General features: G+C 41.7%; 1 protein-coding gene across 1 annotated transcript in view; it reads left to right on the top strand.

The window, feature by feature from the left end:
- The window catches only part of LOC112631324 (anthrax toxin receptor-like), a 724,187-nt gene that overhangs the window by 487,515 nt on the left and 216,794 nt on the right, over nt 1-19,878 (top strand).

Below are 19,878 nucleotides of genomic sequence, written 5' to 3'. Positions count from 1 at the left end.
GAACACTCTTATATACCTGGGTGGGGGTACGGTATATAGGCAATCGACTTTTGCCTACCCACTTCCATTATATGATCATGCATGCATGTGAGCATGCGCGCGTGCACACACACACACACACACACACACACACACACCCCTGCCTTCTCAAACTTATGGAACCAGAAAGGATGCTGCAAGGCCTAAGATAATAATTCCTGGTCTCTTTTTTCTTATGCTTTAGCAGGAAAAACGCATTCCTCCAAGCACACAGCTGCAGAGGTCTTTCGGAGCAGCATGCAGTCTTTAATCACGTTGTGGAGGACAGGATGATCTGTGTCTCAGGAATCTGCTTAGTTGATAACTCAATTCCATGGTTGGGCCCCATTTGTAAGCAGTCATGGCACATCCCACGGAAACCTATAATCTAATTATGGCTGCTGCATCAGTCCTCATCCTTCATGCTGTCATCCACAGCTCCTCACTACCCATCTTACTTGGATGAAGGCTCTCTGAGGTATGAAGGGCAAACATCTGATCTTCCCACTGGAGGCCTGGGCTGCTTTCCTTATTCGCACAGCAGCCACAAGTATTGGGATCACAGCTTGAAAGGCTCTTCTTGGTCCCTGGGACTGGGGCAGTCAGGACAATTTCAGGCCTTTATGAATGGAGGCATTTCATTACTTCAGATCTCACCTAGTCTTGGAGGTCCTGGGCATTTTTAGAACTCACCCAGCCAGATAGCCACTCAGGCTGAGGCTACCTGGATTGTTTATTGGCAACGATTGTTGAATCAGAGACTGTTAGAAAACCAGAAATGAAGATTTTAACAACACACATAGCGGAACCTAAAGAGGTTTAATCAGCAGGATTGGTACCAGTTCTTTGTACGTCTGATAGAATTTAGCTGTGAATCCATCTAGTCCAGGGCTTTTTGTTGTTGTCGTTGGTAGGTTTTTTATTATTGGTTTAATTTCAGAGCTTGATATTGGTCTATTCAGGGCATCAGTCTCTTCCTGATTCAATCTTGGGAGATTGTATGTTCCCAGGAATTTATCTATTTCCTCTAGATTTTCTAATTTGTGTGCATAGAATTACTCACAGTATTTTCTGAGGATCGTTTCTATTTCTGCATGTATCAGCATGCCATACTGTTCAAGCACATGGACTTTGCAGTTGGACATTCCTGAGTACAAACTCTGCTTCTGACAGAGCATTTAGGTGACTTAGTCTGCTGACTAAGCTGCAGTATCTTCATCTGCAAATGAAGATAATACCCACGTCACAGGGTAGCTGGGGTCATTAAATGATATCAGATTTCGAAGCATTAGATGCTCACCTTGTAGTAATGATTACTATTGTAATTACTATTGGTGTGGAAACACATACAGGCCTCTAAACTGTCCTGGGTACACAGAAGGCTCTACAGACAGGCCCTGTTTTAAATTGCAAGAGATACTCAGGCAGTCTTCAGTAGACAAAGGCAGAGGCCATTCAGTGCAGAGGAGGACATTCTGTCCCCTGGTTAGAAAACCTGAACTATGAAAGAGAAAAAAATATTGAGTTAATATTCAGAACAATTTTCCTGAAGTAAATAAATAAATAAAGGAAGACTTGAATTTTCAGACTGAAGGGAAAACTGATTTAGAGAAGTCAATGCTGAGATGACAGATCCTAACAAAATGAATGTTTGACTTTAAGGAAAAGAATCCTAGGAGTATCTAGTAGAAAACCATCTCTCCAAAAACCGATCAAGACACAAACAAAAATAAAAACAACTACCCCCACACAATCACATGAAAACTCAAACCAAGAGAAACACTCGCAGAATGTCGGAATAAGGACTTCTGAAAATCCTTCCTTAACAACGAGTGCACCAGCAAAAATGTCAAAATCAACATTTTCAGAGTTCTGGAAATTAACCAAAGGCTTTCAGCAATCCAAGTTAGATTCATTCAAGAAACATAGTTGAATCTCAGTAAGAATAGCAAATTTTGTGGTGTTTTAATTTGCCTTATTCATAGTCTTCTTTTCTAAGCTCTATGATCGACTTGAAAATAAATGTTCTCAGTTAAGCATGGTGGCTCACACCTGTAATCCTAGCACTTTGGGAGGCTGAGATGGGAGGGTTGCTTAAGTCCATGAGTTTGAGACCAGTCTGGACAACATAGAGACAACCTCTGTCTCTACACACACACACACACACAATTAACATTCTCACAACCATGGCAGCTATGAAAACCAGCAGCCTGGTAGCCACTAGTGAGGACAGAATAGTTTTGGAGCCCTCCAAAAAATCCCATCCTCAGAAGGTTGTCACTATTTGATCCGTCTGACAGCTCCTTGGAAAAGGTACATTCTTAAGGATTGTCTTTTTTTTTTTTTTTTTGAGATGGAGTCTCGCTCTGTCGCTCAGGCTGGAGTGCAGTGATGGATCTCGGCTCACTGCAAGCTCCATCTCCCAGGTTCACCCCATTCTCCTGCCTCAGCCTCCCGAGTAGCTGGGACTACAGGTACCGACCACCACACGCAGCTAAATTTGTTTTTGTATTTTTAGTAAAGATGGGGTTTCACTGTGTTAGCCAGGATGATCTCGATCCCCTGACGGTGTGATCCGTCTGCCTTGGCCTCCCAAAGTGCTGGGATTACAGGCATGAGCCACCGCACCCGGCCCTTGGGATTGTCTTTGCTTAACATGGTTCGGAGCTTAGTCTGTGTGAACAGCCCTATCCTAAGGGAATCTGTCAAAAACAATCAGCAAAAATTGTTTAACATTGCAACTGCCTGAAATGGCAGTACCAGTTGGGGCTAATGAGAGGCTGACCAAAACACTTAAAAGGGAAAACTGGGGAATGAGGTAATCACAGTGGCTTTGGAAAAGCTCTGACATATTCTTAAGAACCTAGAAGGCCATGTGCATGTGCAGGGTTGTACACATGTCCAAGACAGATCTAACTAGAGCTTAACTTTTGTTTAGCTTTGAGGCTCTGTGCAAGCAGGAAGTAAACTCTGAGGCAGAGTTGTCAGCTGCTTGCTGAAGCATTGAAGGCACGGCCCAACATGCACAAAGCTTCTCAGGAAAGGTAGGGAGATTTAGTGGTGCAGGGAATTTAAAGAAATCTCTGTCCAAAAATTAATGGACAATTAAACTGAGGAAAGACTTCAGTGGCTACACATGACAAAAAGTATACATTAAAACTTAGTCCAGGTAATTCACTAAACAGAGAGAAACAGCAGCATCAGCAACAACAACAAACAGAAGCAACAACAAAGTGTGAAGAGGGGTGAGGTCTGATTTCTAGAGATGCCACGTTATTTATTTAAAACATTGTTTTTAAGAAAAAATTACAAGAAATGCAAATAAACAAAATGTGTGGCCTATTCACAGGGAAAAAGCAGCCATTAGAAACTTTTTCTTGAGGAAGCCCAGACATTGGACTTACTATCAAAGACTTTAGAACAAGTCTCAAAAACATGTCTAAACAACTAAACAAAGACATGTTTAAAGAATTTTAAAAAGCATGACAATGATGTCTTACTAAATACAGCATATCAATAAAGAGATAGAAAGTTATATAAAAAAGGGAACAAAATAAAATTCTGGGTTGAAAGTGCAACTGAAATAAAAAATTATTAACCAGAGGGGCTTAACAGCCAATTTGAGCAGGCAGAAAAAAGATTCAGTAAGTTGAATATGGGTCAATTGAGATTATACAATTCAGGGAACAGAAAGTCAAAAGAATGAAGAAAAATGAACACAGCCTCAGAGAGCATACCAATATGTATATAATGAGAATCCCAGAAGAAGAGGAGATAAAGGGACAGAAAGAATATTTGAAGAAATGATTGCCATAAACTTTCCAAATTTGATGAAGAACATTAATTTACATGCTCAAGAAGTTCAGTGAACTTCAGGTGGTATAAAAACAAAGAAATCTATACCTAGATACATCAGAGTCAAACTATCAAAAGCCAATGACAAAAAGAGAATCTTGAAAGCTACAAAAGAAAAATAACTCAGCATATACACTCTAGTTTCAAACACTTCAATAAGATTAACAGCTGACTTCTTATCAAAACCATTCAGGCAAGAAGGCAATGGGATAACATATTAAAAGTATTGTAAGAAAATGACTGTCAACCAAGAAATATTTAGCAAGAGTATCTTTGAAAAAAAAAAGAAGAAATGCCCAGATAAATGAAAAATGAGAGAATCCACCATAAGTAGATCTTACCTACAAGAAATACTAAAAGGAGTACCTCAGGCTGAAATGAAAGGACACTAGATGGTAACTTCATCCACACAAAGAAATAAAGAGCACTGCAAGGTAATTACATAATTAAAAAGACAGTATAATGTATTTTTATTTGTAATTCTTTTCTTATCTGATTTAAAAATAGCTACATAGATGAGTAATTGTAAAACTGGATTGTTGGGCTTATAATGTATAAAGATGTAATTTATATGATAATACTTACACAAAGGAAGGGGGCAGCAAATGGACCTATATTGAAGCAATCTTTTAATATATTGTTGAAATTAAGTTGGATTGATATGGATTAGATTGTTTTAAGATAAAATGTTATAATCCCCAGGGCAAGATTAAGAAAATAACTAAAAATATATGGTAAAACAAATAAAAGATTTAAGATGATATGCTAGAAAATATCAATTGAATTCAAAAGAAGGCAGTAATGAAGGAATAGAAGAACATAAAAGATGTAGGACATATAAAAATAGCAAAATGGAAGGTGCAGAGTCTATCTTTTCAGTAAATCATATTAAATGTAAATAGAGTAAACATACCAATCAAAACACAGAGGTTGTCAAAATTGGTTTTTAAAAAATGAATCAACTATGTGTTATCTATAAGAGACATGTTTTACACTCAAAGATACAAATAGGTTGAAAGTAATAGGATGGAAAAAGATAAACCATGAAAGTAGTAACCAAAGGGGATCTGGAGTGTCTGGCTATACTAACAGTAGACCAAATAGACTCTAAGGCAAGAATAATTTTAAAAGACAAGGAAAAACATTTTATAATTGTAAAGGTTTCAATCTATTAAGAATACATGGCAATTAAGAATATATAGGCACTTAATAGCAGAGATCCAAATACATGAGGCAAAAACTAAAGTGAGAAACAGAAAATTCGACAATTATAGTTGGATACATTATTACTGCACTTTCAACAGTGGATAGAACAACTAGGCAGAAGATCAACAAGGACATAGAAGATACGAAAAAAACAGTAAACCAAGTAGAGCTAGTAGTTACCCATAGAACACTCCACCACCACCAACAGAATAGACATTCTTTATATGCGTATATGGAATGTTCTCAAGAATAAATCTTGTCATGAGAAGAACAGTGGCCCCCAAAGATATCCCTGCCCTAATCCCTGGAACCACATTATATTACATGACAAAAGGGGCTTTGCAGATATGATTAAGGGTATAAACCTTGAGATGCAGAGATCACCCTGGATTGTCTGGGTGGGCCCAATCAAAATACATGAGTTCTTAAAGGTGGAGACACTTTCCTGGTCATGGTAGGGAGATGAAATGGAAGAAGGAGGAGACAATTGAGGTGTGAGAAAGGTTTAAGTGACTACTAAACTGATGGACTTGATCCACCATTGCTGCCTTTGAAGATGGAGGAAGGGAACTATTAATAAGGGAATGTGGGTAGCTTCTAGAAGCTGGGGACAGTTCAGCTGACAGCCAGCAAGGAAGTGGGAATCTCAGTCCTACAACTTGCAGGAACTGAATTCTTCCAACAACTTGAATGAACATGGGAACTCTCTGAGAATTTCCACAAGGGAATACAACCACACAGATTCCTATTTTTAGCCCAGTAAGACATGTCAGACTTCTGATCTTCAGAACCACAATATAATAAATTTGTGTTAGGTGCAAATTTGTGGTAATTTGTTATGGCAGCAATAGAAAACACAAACATGTATATTCAGCCATAAAACAAAACTCAGTAAATTTAAAATAATTGAACATATAGAATATGTTCTCTTACAACAGTGGAGTGAAATTCAAAACCAAAAACAGAAAGAAATTTCGGATATCCACAAATATGTAGACATTAAACGACACACTCCAAAATAATCAATGCGTCAAAGAAGAAATCACAATGAAAACTAGAAAATTATTTGAAATGAATGAAAATAAAAGAACAACATATCAAAAGGGATAAAATAACAACATATCAAAGTGTATGGGATGCAGCCAAAGCAACACTTAGGGAGACTTTTATAGCTGTAAATGCCTACATTAAAAAGAAGAAAGATCTCGATAACCCAAACTTCCACATTAATAAAGTAGAAAAGGAAGTGCAAACTAAGCCCAAAGCAAGCAGAAAGAAGAAAATAATAAAGGTTGTAGTGGAAATAAATAAAATAGGGAATTAAAAAAACACTAAGGGAAAAAACAAGAGTAATTGCTTCACTGAAAAGAACAATAAAATTAGTTAACCTTTAGCTTGACTGACAGGAAAAAAGTTATGTGTCCTATTTCATTCCCTATACATTAAATCATTAAATTATTAATGTATAGGGAATTAAATTATTAAATTATTAATGTTTAGAGAATGAAATAGGGCACACCACTACCACCTCATAGAAATAAAAGGATTATAAAGGAATACTATAAACAATTGTAAGACATCAAAATGTTAACTTAGGTGAAATGAAAAAATTCCTAGGAAGACAGGAACTACCAAAACTGACTCAAGAACAAATAAAAAATTTGAATAATAAGTAAGTCCCTTAGTAAGTAAAGGGATTAAATTAGTAATTAAGAAACTCACCATGCACAAAATACTCAGTACCAAATGGTTTTGCTGATTAGTTTTCCCAAACATTTAAAAAAAGATTATTGTCAATTCTTCACAATCTTTTCCAAAAATAGAAGAAACAAACTTCAACTCATTCTATGATGTCCTTATTATTATGATACCAAAACAAAAGACATTCTAAGAGAACAGAGCAATATCTTTCACGAATATTAATACAAAAATTATCAACAAAATACTAGCACACTAAACCCAGAAACATACAAAAATGATTACGTATCACAATCAAGTGAAATTTATTTAAGGAATGCAAAGTTGGTTTAACATAATAAAACCAATCTAATTAATGTACCACATTAATAAAATGAAGGACAAAATTCACCTAATCTCAATAGATGCAGAAAAAGCATTTGACAAAATCAATATCCTTTCATGATAAAACACTCATAAAACTAGAAATAGAGGAGAATTTATGAAATCTAATAAAGAGCATCTATGAAAAACCACAACTGACATCATCCCAAAGGGTGAAAGAGTGGATACTTTCCTTCTAAGACCAGGAAGAAGGAAAGGAAGTCCATGCTCACCACTTCTATTTACCATTTTATTAGAGATCTGAGCTAGGGCAATTATGCAAATAAGTAAGTACATAAATTTTAAAAATAGCATCCAAATTGAAAAGAAAGATGTAAATTATATTTACAGATGACATAATCTAAGAAATTCACAAAATAACTATTACAACTAATAAATGAGTTCAACAAGATTGCAGATACAAGAACAATATGAAAAACAATTATATTTCTACACACTAGCAATGAATAATCTGAATATAAGATTAAGAACACAATTCCATTTACAATGGCATCAGACAAAATAAAAGGCTTCTGAATAAATTTAACAAATAAGCCTAAGACATGTACGTACTGAAAACAATAAAACACCACTGAAGGAAATTAAAGAAGACCTAAATAAATGAAAAAACATCCTATGTTCACGGATTTGGAAGACTTAATATTGTTAAGATGTCAGTGTTTCCCAAATTGGTCTACAGATTCAATGCAATCTTGATTGAAAGATTGTGTGCCTTTTTCTCAGAAATTCATATGCAGATGCAAGAGACCCAGAATAGCCAACATGATCTTGAAAGAGAGAGGACTACACTTCCTTTAAAAACTTACTACAGGTTGGGTGTAGTGGCTCACACCTGTAATCCCAGCACTTTGGGAGGCTGAGTTGGGAGGATTGCTTGAGCCCGGGAGTTTGAGATCAACCTGGCAACATAATGAGGCCCCATCTCTAAAAAAAATAAAAAAAGATTAGCTGGGTATGGTGGTGTGTGCCTGTAGTCCCACCAACTTGGGAGGCCAAGGTGGGAGGATCACTTAAGCCCAAGAGGTCCATGATGCAGTGACCTATGATCAAGCCACTGCACTCCAGCCTGGGCAACAGAACAAGACCCTATCTCAAAAACAAAATGAAACAAAACAATCCCCCCAAACCCCAAAGAAAACCAAACTTACTACCAACGTCTAGTAATCAAGATAGCCCAATACTAGAAATGTAATAGAATTGAAAATCCAATATTAAACCTTCACATTTATGGTTAACTGATTTTTGACAAAGGTGCCAAGACAATTCAAGAGGATTTAAAAAACAGCATTAACAAATGATGCTGGGACAACCGGATTTCCACATGTAAAGGAATGAAACTGGACACTTACCTCACATCATGTACAAAACTTGACTAAAAATGGATCAAAGTTCTAAATGTAAGAGCTAACACTATAAAACCATAGAGGTAAATGTTTATGACCTTGGATTGGTAAAAGGATTCTTAGATATAACACCAAAAGCAGAAGTGACCAAATAAAAACAAATAAGCAGGACATTATCAAAATTGACAGCTTTTGTGCTTCAAAGGACACCATCAAGAAAGTCAAAAAGCAATCCACAAAATGGGAGGAAATATTTGCAAATCATATATATTTGCATATATATCACATATATATCATATGATATATGATATATATCATATATATAATTTGATAAGTGACTTGTATCCAGAATATATGAAGAACTCTAACAACTCAGCAATAAAAGACAATAACCTAATTAAAACATGGGCAAATAATTTGAATAAATATTTCTCCAAAGAAGATATACTCATGATCAAAAAGCACATGAAAAGATGTTTGACATTATTAGTCATTAGGAAAGGGCAAATAGAACCACAATAAGATCCAACTACACACCCATTAGGATGGCTTTCATAGAAAAAGACAGGAAATAAGAAGTGTTGGTGAAGATGCAGGGAAATTGAAAACCCCATTCATTGCTGGTGTGAACATAAAATGGTGCTGTCACTTTGGAAAACAGTTTGGTAGTTCCTCAAAAAGTTGGGTGTAGTATTATCATATGACCAAGGAATTCCACTCCTAGATACATGCCCAAGAGAACTGAAAACATATATCCACACAATATCTTGTACAAGTGTATTCAACGCAGCATTATTCATAATACCCCAAAACTAGAAACAATCCAAATGTCTGTCAACTAATGAATGGGTAAACAATTGTGGTATTCCTTTCCAGTGGTAGGAGAGAGAATTGATTAGGGAAACGTGGCAGATTCACTAAACTCCACTAAAGGACAGACCTGAGCCAACAGTTCACAGGAAAACAACACAAAAGGCCTTTAAATATACAAAAAATACCATTTTTAAAACTTGACTTGTCATCACGGGAAGTCAAACTGAAACACTGAATTACTATACTTTGTCCACCAGATGAGTGAGGATCAAATTTTGAAGATGTACTGTCTTAGTAAGAGGTTTAGGAAATTGGTATTTTCCTTCTGTACTGATGAGAATGCTATTTTTAGGACATCTTGCAAAAATCTATCTTAAGTACAATTCCACATACCCTTTGATCTAAACACAATATTTTAGGAGTCTATCATATGGTGATACAAAGTAATATAAGAATGTTTATTGCAATAATTTCCAATAACAAGTTACCAAAACCAGCCTAAACAACCAAAAACAGACTAAATGAGTAGAGATTGGTTAAATAAATTATGGTACATTCACAGTGAAATTTTACACTGCTATTAAAAAGTATTCATTTTTCCCAAAGATAGATTAAATACATACGATTTCAAATTGAAAGACTAGCATTAGACAAAAGCTAGAGAAGGAGGGAAAGTACATATATTTTTGCGTATATCTAGAGAATTTCTAGAAGCATATACAGGAAACTTAATAACTGTGAGAGAGTTTGGAGAGGACTTCGGCTGGGGGTTCTGGAGTGGTGCAGAGATTTATTTTCACCATTTACTCTTTTGTACTTCTTGATTTTCTAGAAGCACATGCAAGATGAATTTCTAGAAGCATATACAAGAAACTTAATAACTGTGAGAGCGTTTGGAGAAGACTTTGGCTGGGGTCTCTAGAGTGGTGCAGAGATTTATTTTCACCATTTACTCTTTTGTAGTACTTGATTTTTATCAAGTGCATGCATTACTTTTTTTGCCTTTTAGGTTTTTATTTTAGGTATGTTTAGACTTTTAAATTTTCAAATAATCATAGATTGACAAGAATTTGTGAAGGGGTCCCAATATCCTTCACCCAGTTTCCCCAATGTTTACGTTTTACGTTCTATAGAACAATATCAAAACAAGGAAACTGACATTAGCACCATGTGTGTTCTTCTATTACATTGTATCACATGTGTAGATTCCTGTAACCACCAAGACACAAAACCATCCCATCACCCCAGATCTCTCTTGCTACCTCTTTGTAGTCACACTTCCCCACCACCCCCTCTAACGCCTGCCAACCACTAATCTATTTTCCATGTTTATAATTTTGCCCCTGGAAGAATGTTATACAAGTGAAATCGTATAGTATGTGACTTTTTGAGATTGCTTTTTTTTTCACTTGGCCTAATGCTCTTGAGATTCATCCATTTAGTTATTTGCATCAATAATTTGTTTCTTTTTATTGCTGAATATTGGCATAGATGTGTCACTTAGTCTAAGCATTCACTTAGTGAGGGACATTTTGGTTCTTTTCTAGTTTCTGGCTATGATAGGAAGACACAGGAGAAAATCATCTGGACCTAGGAGATGAGGATGAGTTCACAGGCATGGCACCCAAGTACGATTCATTAAAGAAATAATTGATAAATTGGACTTCATCAAAATTAAAAACTTTGCCTCTGCAAAATATTCTGTTAAGATGATGAAAGGACAAACTACAGAGGGGAGAAAATATTTGCAAACCGCGTATCTGACAAAGGACTCACATTTACAATGCGTAATGAGCTCTCAAAACTCAAGAGTAAAAAAAATAATCTAATAAGAAATTGGGCAATAGACATGAAGAGACATTTCATGGCTGAGGAAAATAAGCATGTGGAAATATATTTAACATCCTTAGGTTTTGGGGAAATGCAAATTGAGATCATGAGAAATCACTACACACTTATTTGAGCAGCTGAAATAAAAACGTAGTGATAAAACCAAATGCTAGCAAGGATGCAGAGAAACCAAATTTCTCACCCCTTGCTTGTGGGAATATAACATGATACACACAGCCACTCCCAGAAATAGATTGGCAATTGCTCAAAAAACATGCACTTATCACATTAGTCAACAATCACATTCCTGGGCATTTATCAGAGAAATTATAATTTAAGTTTGCACAAAAATCTACACACAAATGTTCATAACTGCTCTATTCATAGTGTTTTTATTGACAGGTAATTTACATACAATGAAATGTAAAAATCTTAAATTTTACAATTCAACGTGTGTTGTCAAATGCCTGCATTCCTGTCCCTCCCCCACTGTAAGATTTAGAACATTCTAGCACTCCCAAAAAGTTCTTTGATGCCCCCTTCAGCTAACCTCTGCCATGCCACTCCATCCACAAACCCCGACGCAACTATTTTTATTTAAAAAAAAAAAAAAGGCAAAAACCGCAATTACTTTTGCACCAACCTAATAGTAGTCTGATTTTTAAACCACAGATTTGTTTTCATATAAATGGAATCATACAATGTATATTCTTTCATACCTGACGTCTTTCATTCAGAAATACGATTCAGAACTTCTGCTGTGTAGTAGGTGGTATCAATAGTTCATTTTCTTTTTATTGTCTGCTAACATTCCATTGTATGGATTCAACCTAGTCTGTTTATTTGTTCTCCTGTGAATGAATATTTAGGTTATTTCTAGTTTTTGTCTTTTATGAATAAAGCTTCTATTTTCATTGTTTTATAAGTCTATTTGTTAGATATGAGTTTCACTTCTTTATCCTTGGATAAAAACCTAAGGATGGACTCGCTGGATTATATAATAGGGTATTTGTTTACATTTACAAGAAACAACCAAACCATTTTCAAAAGTGTTTGCATTCTTTTCCTTACTCGCCAGAAATATATGAGGTGGGTTTGTTTGAAGTTTGTGGATGTGTATGCGTTTCTCACGTGTGTACTGGCATTTGTCTACGTTCCTTTGTGAATAGTTTACCCAGCCTTTTGCTCATTTTTTAAAAAGAATGAACTTTTTGTTGAGTTATAGGAATTATTAAATACTTCAGAATCAGGAATCAAGTCACTTGTTATGTTTTATGCATATTTTCTCCTAGTCTTTGACTTGTCTATTGATTTGTTTCTTACTGAAGTTTTTTTTTTCCTCACGGATTGAGTCCAAGGTGTGTCTTTTTCGTCCAGCCAGGTGGCCCCGGCGGGTCGCTACTCAGGGACCCACGTGGGCCAGGGCGGTGCAACAGTGACCCACAGGGGCCAGTGCAGTGAAGTGGCTTTGAAACCTGATTGGAGAAACAGACTGCTCAGCTGTGAGAACACACAGCGCTCCAGAAAACTGGTGTTCAACAGAACGCGTCACTCCGGCTTCCGCTGCTGCGGCGGAGAGTCAGGTTCTCGCGCAAGGCCCCGCGCGTCCGCCCCCGCGCGCCCGCTTCTCTGTCCGGAGAAAGCCTTTCTGCGGGCGGAAGCCGCTAGGAGAGGGCGCTGCGGGCGCGGGTTTCCAGGCACGCCTGGCGCCACTAGGCGGCACTGAGGCGGCGCTGCGCCCTGACTGCGGGTTGGAGGCGACACAGACTCTGGGGCAGGGTCCGCTTTTAAGAGTTTGCTGGTCAGGAGGGGAGGCATGGGGATGCGACCTTGTCCAAGATCTGTCTGCAAGGGACCCTTCCCAGCCTATGTGAACACAGCCCGGGGAAAGGGTCCGTCCGGGGAGCAAAGGCAGCAAAGGCAGCCCGGGAAGAGGAGGAGGGGCTGAAACCAAAGGCAGCCTGGGTACCCAGTTGTTCCCAGGGGACAAGTCCCCCAGTTAGCTGGGCACAGCGAGGCATAGGGAACGGCAGCGACTGCGTTGGGATGGGGCGGCTGCCCCCAGGTTGGGGCGGTGACCCGTGTTCCACCAGGCCAGGCACGGGGCTGAGGTGGCTGACTCCTGTTTCACAAGTGAAGACCTGGTCACCCCAGCAGCAAGGCATTCCGGAGTGGGAGAATTCCTGAGTCCTGGGAAGGAAGCTTTGGTTACAGGGCTGTGGCCCTGAGCAGGAGCTGGCTGGCCCAGCAGGGTGGGCCGAGCACGTAAGTCAAGGCTGAGCTCCAGGCACCAGGGACTCGGGTCTGAGAGACCTGATGTACATCCTGCTCCAGAGCAGATCACAGAGATGCACCCGCATGAATCCCCAGGCTGAGCGCAGAATTCCGTGGAAGATGCCCAGGAACACAGGTCGTCACCGCGCTAGGGCATCACACAGGGCCCACCTTGGCCAAATACCACGAGGGATCTTGGACACCTGCATGGGGCCATGGAAGTGCCTGCAAACTCACACTCAGGCCTAGTGCTCACCGAGGTATTGCAGATATTTGTGGCCTCAGAGTAGGAGCTTGGGGAATCAGTGTCTGCTCTTCACTGCAGGGACAGAGATGCAGTGGCCTAGGACACATGACAAATATTTAAAACGACGTCCTTGGTCAAGGACAGAGGTAGCCAAGGCCAGCCTTCTCCCAGGAAATTAACCAGGGACCCCAAAGCGCAGGGCTGTTAGGTGGGAGGGAATTGGTCTCTGTGTCTCCCTAGAGTGTTGCAACTCTTTGGCGCTGGGCTCCCTGGCACAGACTCACCTTCCATACTTAAGCCAGAGGCTTATGAAAGCCAGGCTGAGATCCTCGCCTGCCTATCCCTGTAAAGCCTCCCCACTGTCCCTGGAAATCCTTTGAGCTTCTTAGCCCCACAGCATGAGCCTGCTCTGACTCAGACCCTGACCTGCTCTTTCTCTTGTGTCTCTCCCTCCTCTGTTGATATGGACACACCATTCCTTTCGCATGTCCGGTACAGACCAGACCCCCTGCTGTTGTTAGCATTCCTCCCTCTCCCTGGAATGTTCTTTCCTATCTGTCTACCTGATAAGCACTGAGTCGTCCAGCAAAACTCTGCACAGCTTTCACCTTCCCTGTGGAGCCTCCCCTGGCCAGCCCCACCCTGTTGCAGGCAGAATGCTTGGCGGTGGTAACATTGTGGGTTGCTGACCACAAATCCATTCCCCCTTTATTCCTTGCCAAGGGAATGCTGATTTTGAGGTCTGTTTTCACTTATTGGAATAGTCCTGAATAAAATCTGGTTTTACTACTTTATCGTCTAGCTCTGGTTTTTCTTTGCCGTAGGTATTCCCTGCTTGTAGCCTTACCATAGCTCTATCATCGTTGCTGATGATAGTTGTCAACCCTCCGGAAGGTGACCCTAAACAAGCCAAGTCCAACATGCTAGCTCTACCCCCTGAGAGCATGAGACCAACACGGGTGGGCATGTGCCCGGTTCTGGCCTTGCCCTCATGGACTGCGGGTCAGGGGTGGGAAGCTCTTACAGAGCAGCTCCAGCGGCCATAGGGGCCATCCTGCTGGCCATGCCATGGCAGTGTCAGAACCCCAAACAGCACCTGGGGTGAAGGAGCTGCCGAAAGAGTGGAGCGACCCCACTTTGTCCTGTTAGATCTGTCTGGGAAGTGTTTTTATTAGGGTTGGCTGGGTAAGTTTTCTTCCACAGGGAGCCTAAGGGGGCCCAGAGAGTCTTCTCAGAACTGGAGGCCATCAAGGATTGGCTCAGGCTCGCTGGCTAGTAGGCTCTCCTGTTCCCAAAGTCCATACTCTCGTTTGTTGTTATTCAAAAATATTCGTTGAATGCCTGCTATCTACTAGGCCCTGAATGTTTAAAAACAAGTTCCTGCCTTCAAGGGGCTCACAGTTTTTCTGAGGGGACACGTAAACAGATAAAATGTCGTTAGGGTGTAGTTCTGCGTAATCAAGAGTGTTCTTAGGTGCTAACAAGAGCGTCTACTCTGTAGTTTAAGCAGAAAACAAATGTATGAAAGGTTATTGGACAGCTCACATAATTCTGTGCGGCACAAACACTGTGTCTCAAATCATGCTGCAGGACAAACTTGGGGCTCGGTATGCTGGACCATGTTGTGCCTTCTCTCCCAGCCAGTGCTGCAATGGAAGAAAAGGAATTCAGCTCCTAGGAAATGCAAAACATTGATCTGTGGATAGAGAGGGAGTATATGTACATATCGTCTCTTGGAGGGAATTAAAAAGCAACTGTTGTGCCCAGACCCTCTGTTCCCCAAAGAAGACCACCAGAGTCCAGAGTCAAAGCCAAGCGGCAAGGATCTTTATGACAAGTTCGAACCTGGTCCCTCCATTACACAGCATACAAGAGGGCCCCGAACAATGCGAGTGCTTGCTTTTTTATAGCCCGAAAGTTACAGGGGAACAAAGGAATTCTTTCGGTTCCTGCGCTTTCAGTAAAACCTTGAATGGCTGTCTCCTTATCGGAGACCTTCCAGGTGGTGTTTGTACTGGGCTCAGGAAGTTTGAGAGATATGTGGTGGGATGGGAGGATGGGATGTGTTTGTACTGGGCTCAGGAAGTTTGAGAGATATGTGGTGATATGTGGTGGGATGGGAGGATGGGATGTGTTTGTACTGGGCTTGTTTGTTTTGAGCCCGGGGCTGAGGAATGTGCCCGGCTCCTCTCACAACGATGATAGAGCCATGGCAAGGCTACAAGCAGGGAATACCTACGGCAAAGAAAAACCAGAGCTAGACGATAAAGTAGCAAAACCAGATTTTATTCAGGACTATTGCAATAAGTGAAAACAGACCTCAGTATACAGTCAGGCTCATTCTAAAAACAGCATGAGAAGTTGAGAGTTGGAGCCATGGGGCAGGTAGGAGTTGAAAGATGGAAAATTACCAAGAGGAAACGCCAGGGGTGAGGGTGATGCTGGCTAAACTGACCTAACAGGATACCTGCTGAAGAAAGGTCAGGGTGACCAGACATCACCTGGGAAGGTGGAGGATGAGGACCCTGATCAGATATTGGGAGTGGTCAGATAGGAACAAGGGGAGTTCTTGCTGAATTGACTTTGTGGGGTTCTTGCTCAAACTGGATTTTACAAGAAAGTACACAGATGAGCCTAGAAGGTTCAGGAGCCTGACTCTAGTTTGCTCAAGCAAAGAATCTTTGTCACTACTCCCTTATTTTTCCCCTATGCTGAAATTAAACTAGGCAGACCCCAAATTATCTTTAAAAATATAGGTGTGTTTTTAAAACATTCCAAAGAGCAATTGCAAAAGCACCTGTGGAATGTGTCTGCTTTAACAGAAGTGCCCAAAAGGTTACTCCAGCAAAAATGATTAGCAGGTGCTGTGGATGCTGCTGGTGTCTTGGCCAGGTCCCCTTTGCTTCCTTCCCCAGTTGCCATGGGGGTCACCTGGTGGGAGTCAGCACAGAGGGCCGTGACCTCCTACACCCATGCTGCTCCAGCTTTGACCCCAGGCAGAGAGAGCTTCCCTCTAATCTGAGGAGACCTCCTGCTTCCAGGCCTGTCCCAGCTTTCTCTGCTGGCAGGGAGGCAGTGGGGGTGATGTCCATTCTGCCCCATCAGGGGAAATGAATCAACTTTATGACTCTGCTTAAGCAGATCCCCTTGCTGGGTACGTACTTGGATGTGACCAAATTTCCTTGGCTGCAGCTCTTCTCAAGGCTCCTGTTTGGCCACGTGAGGACTGTTTTGGGGTGGGCTGCAAAAGAACCCATCGAACCAGTGGTCAGGAGGGCTTGTGGGGCAGAGAGATCCTCTAAGTCTGTTCCTTCCTTTTCTTTTCTTTTCTTTTTTCTCTTTTCTCTTTTCTTTCTTTCTTTCTTTCTTTCTTTCTTTCTTTCTTTCTTTCTTTCTTTTTCTTTCTTTCTTTTTCTTTCTTTCTCTCTCTTTCTTTCTTTTTCTTTCTCTCTCCTTTCCTTTCCTTTCTTTCACTCCTTCCTTCCTTCCTTCCTTCCTTCCTTCCTTCCTTCCTTCCTTCCTTCCTTTGTTCCTTCCTTCCTTCCTCTCTCTCCCTCTCTTTCTTTCTCTCTCTCTTTCTTTTTCTTTTTTCACTGTCCCCCAGGCTGGAGTGCAGTGGTGCGATCTCTGCTCACTGCAAGCTCTGCCTCCTGGGTTCACGCCATTCTCCTGCCTCAGCCTCCCCAGTAGCTAGGACTACAGGCGCTGCCACCACGCCCGGCAATTTTTTTTTTTTTTTTTTTTTTTCAGCAGAGAGGGGGTTTCACCATGTTAACCAGGATGGTCTCAATCTCCTGACCTCGTCATCTGCCCGCCTCGGCCTCCCAAAGTGCTAGGATTACAGACTGAGCCACCATCCCCGGCCCCTCTAAATCCTTTCTAAAGGGCTTTGGTGGAAAGCAGCTGGGCATTGACTCAGCACTGAAAGCAAGTCTGCACACAGAGCTTGACTTGAACTGAAAGAAAAGGAAAAAGAATCCTCACCCAGGGCTGGGATCCAAGAGACACACACTGACACAGCTACTAAAAGGTTGTTAAACTCCCGAAGGACCCCCGCCTTACTGTGTTATGGTCTGATTGTGTGTTGTTGAAGCCTTTACCCCCAGTTTGATGGTGTTTGGAGATGAGCCTTTGGAAGGTGATTAGGGTTAGATGAGGTTGGGAGGGTGGGGCCCTCATGATGGTATAGTGATCTTATGAAAAGAGCAAGAGAGAGAGAGAGAACTCTTCCCCCGTGACCATGTGTAAGCACAGAGGAAAGGTCATGGAAGGATGTGTCAAAAAGACAGCCTTCTGCAAGCCAGGAAGAGACCCTCCCCAGGAACTAAATTGATCTTAGACTTTCCAGCCTGCAGAACTGTGCGAAATAAGTATCTGTTATTTAAGCCACCTATTTATGGTATTTTGTATGTCAGTCTGAAAAGACTAAGACATGTTGGTGAATAGCTGCTGCACCCCCAACACCCAGGAGCCTCCCCTGGGGCCCCACAGACTCCCTGCCATCCAGCACTAAGGGTTGAGGCCTGGCCCTGCAGGGGCCACTATTCAAGCTCTGCTCCACCCCTGCAGACAACAGCCATTCAGGTGAGTGGGTTGTGCCGCAGCAGTTGTTAAATATTCTGAGCACCACTTGTGGTGGATTTAAAAACAGTCCCCAGATTCACTGAAACTCTTCTCATTGACAGATGGGGTCTGTGTCCCCTTTCCTTGAAGTTGGGGTGGCTTGTGATGTCTTCAGCTGATAGGGCACCGGGGAAGTGATGCCATGTGACTCCCGACACTAACTCACAGAAGGCAATGTGGTGTCCTTCTTGTCCACTGGGAGACCGTGGAGCCCCACCCCTTGCTACGCCGTCATGCTGGAGAAGCTACATGTAGGAGCTCAGGGGACAGTCCCAGTTGAGTGTGGCCTTTCAGCCATCTCACCAGGGGCCCAACGTGTGAGTGAAGAGGCATCCAGATGATTGCAACCCTTTGCCCTAGAGTCACCCCAAACTTCAGGTCTTCCCAACTGAGACTGAGTCCCCTTACTTGTTGGGGCAGAGACAAGCACCTTGCTGTGCCCTCCAGAATTCCTGACCCACAGAATCTGTGAACATTATACATGAGGATTTTACACCACTGGCTCTGGGGTGGTTTGAAAGGCAGCAGTTGTAACTGGGAGCCCACCCTGCATAGAAAGGTGAGGAAACTGAGGCTGAGAGAGTAAGTGACTCAGTCACTGATACAGTTTGGATGTCACCTCCAAATTTCATGTTGAAATGTGATCCCCAGTGTTGGAGGTGGGGCCTGGTGGGAGGTGTTTAGGTCAGGGGGCGGATCCCTCATGGCCTGGTGCTGTCCTCACCATCTTGAGCTCTAACAGGATCTGGTTGTTTAAAAGTGTGTGGCACCTCCCCCCACCTCTCTTGCTCCCACTCTCACTGCGTGATGTTGGCTCCCCCTTCACCTTCCGTCATGACTGTAGGGTCCCTTCAGAGGCCTCCCCAGAAGCTGAGCACATGCTGGCACCATGCTTCCTATACAGCCTGTAGGACCGTGAGCCAGTAAATTACCCAGACTCAGGTATTGCTTTATGATGCTGGCACCATGCTTCCTATACAGCCTGTAGGACCGTGAGCCAGTAAATTACCCAGACTCAGGTATTGCTTTATGATGCTGGCACTATGCTTCCTATATAGCCTTTAGGACCGTGAGCCAGTAAATTACCCAGACTCAGGTATTGCTTTATGGCAACACAAGAATAGCCTAACACAGTCAAAGTCATGGAGCTGGCACAGGGCAGAGCCAGAATCTGCCTCCCATCCGAGTGAATTCAGAGTCCACGCTGTTCCCATCTCCCTGATCAGGCTGGTTCCTGGGCACATGTTTACCCCACTTGAGGGGAAGTTCACAAACTGGAGCATGTTCAGGGGTGATGGCCCCAAACCAGGCTCCAGGAGGGACCACTGAAGGGACTGGGGACACCGGGCTTTGACAGAAGTCATCGCAGAATTTGTGGGGCTTCTTCAGATATCCAAACTGTTGTTACTGGGAATGAATAAGTGTTGTGGCCCCAGATGGCAGAGGTGTGGGCTTGATGCGGCTGATTTTGGTTCAGGTAAAGCAAGAACTTTGCCAGTCACATCCACTGGAAAAAGACTGGGCTGTCAAAGGATGCAGTGAGTCCCCATCTTTGGAGGCAGCCAAGTGCACCCAGAGTACTTAACT

Source organism: Theropithecus gelada, chromosome 9 (genome assembly GCF_003255815.1).
Source record: "Theropithecus gelada isolate Dixy chromosome 9, Tgel_1.0, whole genome shotgun sequence".
NCBI lineage: Eukaryota > Metazoa > Chordata > Mammalia > Primates > Cercopithecidae > Theropithecus > Theropithecus gelada.
This window is presented reverse-complemented; position numbering and strand designations above follow the sequence as displayed.